Here is a 1,930-nt window from a genome sequence, read left to right on the forward strand (position 1 = left end):
GCTCCTGCAGCCGCTGCCGCTCGGCTGTGGGGGAGGCGGCACGGCTGGAGCCCGGGCACCCATGCAGCGCTGACAGATTGAAGCTGGGCCCGTCCTTCATCCACGCCAAGCACAGACTAACCACTGCCCAGCCAAGGGAAAGGGCTCAGGGTAGCAGCTCCACTTGACTCAGCCCTCCTGCTCTGGGGCTCCAGCTCAAATAAGCCCCAACGTGTGCTAAGGATGGATCTGCGTCTTGGACCCGCTCGGAGAGGTCGAGGCAACGCCTGCTCCTGTTAAACCAGCCCTCTACCTCCTGTTTTCAAACAAAAAGGGCATCCTGTTCAGTGATTTCCTCTTTGGCGATCACACTTTTATAAAGGCTGCCAGTGCTTTTAAATCCCAGGGCTACTGCCACTCGCTTTGGAGATTTTGCTGGGTGCCAGCAGTGACCCGTCTTCCTAGGAGAGATCTGCTGAGCTGGTTTGCATCATTTGCTCCCGTCACCCCTGTTAGTCATTTCATCAGCAAGCAGGTTGCTCTGCAGTGTCTCACCAGGTGCAATGCCTCTCAGTTGTCTAGAAGTTTGAGTACGTATTCTGAATCACCTTTCAATTTAAAAGGCTCCTGCCATTTCTGACCTGTAGTGTCCCGTCCCTCCCCTTTTTTCTTTTTTTTGCATGCAGTTATTGTCTTCATTTCAGTTTCCCCTATCAGGTTGCTTTGCAGATGTTTCTTTCCAGTTCTGCTCCATGCTTTGTCTCTAGAACTTCAACTTTTAACTTAGGCATCAGTTCTGCTTTTGCTTGCAGATTATCTTAGCTGCGAAAGTTTCACGGGCTGAGATAACCTTCTCAATATATGAATATCTGTTCAGTAAATTACCAGTTTTTCACCTGTTCTTTTTAACTCTGCTGTTAAAATTTCGTTTACTGAAATCAGTAGGAGGACGAAAACCCTTAGTGCGTAGTGAAAATTTGATCATTCCTTTTATGACATTGTGGTTACAATTCAATTGAATTCTTTATAACACTATTTTACTCCTATCAGAGATTGTTTGCTTTCTAGTAAATACTTCGGGCTGTATTGTTTTGCATAGGTCTGTCCAGATTTTTCTATTTTGACTTTTCAAGTTTTGTTTCTCACATGTGAGATGTGAGAGTTGTTTTCTCCTGAGAATAATGAAATCATGTCATACCTCGATGAGACATAGTTTCTCAGCTTTTCAACAAAGATGGAGTGCTGAGAACCTTTCACAATTTTTCTTTCAGTGTCTTAATCAGAAACATAGATGACGATGCTTTTAAGCCATCAGACATCCTCTTGTTTCACTGGAGAATTTATTGGGGAAAAAAACCCCTACAAACAGAAATGTCAAGACCCTCTCATTCTACCTAAAAGGAAAAAAAAAAAAAGATAAGGAGAAGGGACTTATGTACCTTACTATATAGATGATGCTATCACTAGGAAGAGCAATACCAATGAACTCTTCTAGCAGTGATCCTGCAGGGAACAGCACCCACACTGCCTCAAAAGGGAAGTCCAAGGAGGCTCAAAGGTTCTTGCAGGATTTATTGTGGGATTACCTATTTTAATTCTTCGCAGCAAAACTACTAAAAGCCAATGTCAAGCTGAATACAGCATGAGAACATCTCCCTTTGTGGTATTGTTCTTTCAAAGTCTTTGCACCATGATATCATAAGCACGGTGCAAGAAACTGTAAAAAACCAAGGGGAAACACTGCACCTTGTAACCTGTCTTGTCCCAAAAGCTGATCTTGCTTTGCTATGGAAATGTTATTTCCTCCTGCTTTCTCGTATCACGCTACAGCGCTCTGTTGTTTTACAGCCTCTCCTACCGAACCTCAGCCCCAAGCCCAGTCGATGCCCCCTCCTCCTGCTGTCTAGCCCATCCTTTCTCCATTTTCTTTCTCCTCGCTCCCCGCCCCACC

The sequence above is a fragment of the Pygoscelis adeliae genome, unplaced genomic scaffold (assembly GCF_000699105.1).
Source record: "Pygoscelis adeliae isolate BGI_AS28 unplaced genomic scaffold, ASM69910v1 Scaffold130, whole genome shotgun sequence".
Classification (NCBI taxonomy): domain Eukaryota; kingdom Metazoa; phylum Chordata; class Aves; order Sphenisciformes; family Spheniscidae; genus Pygoscelis; species Pygoscelis adeliae.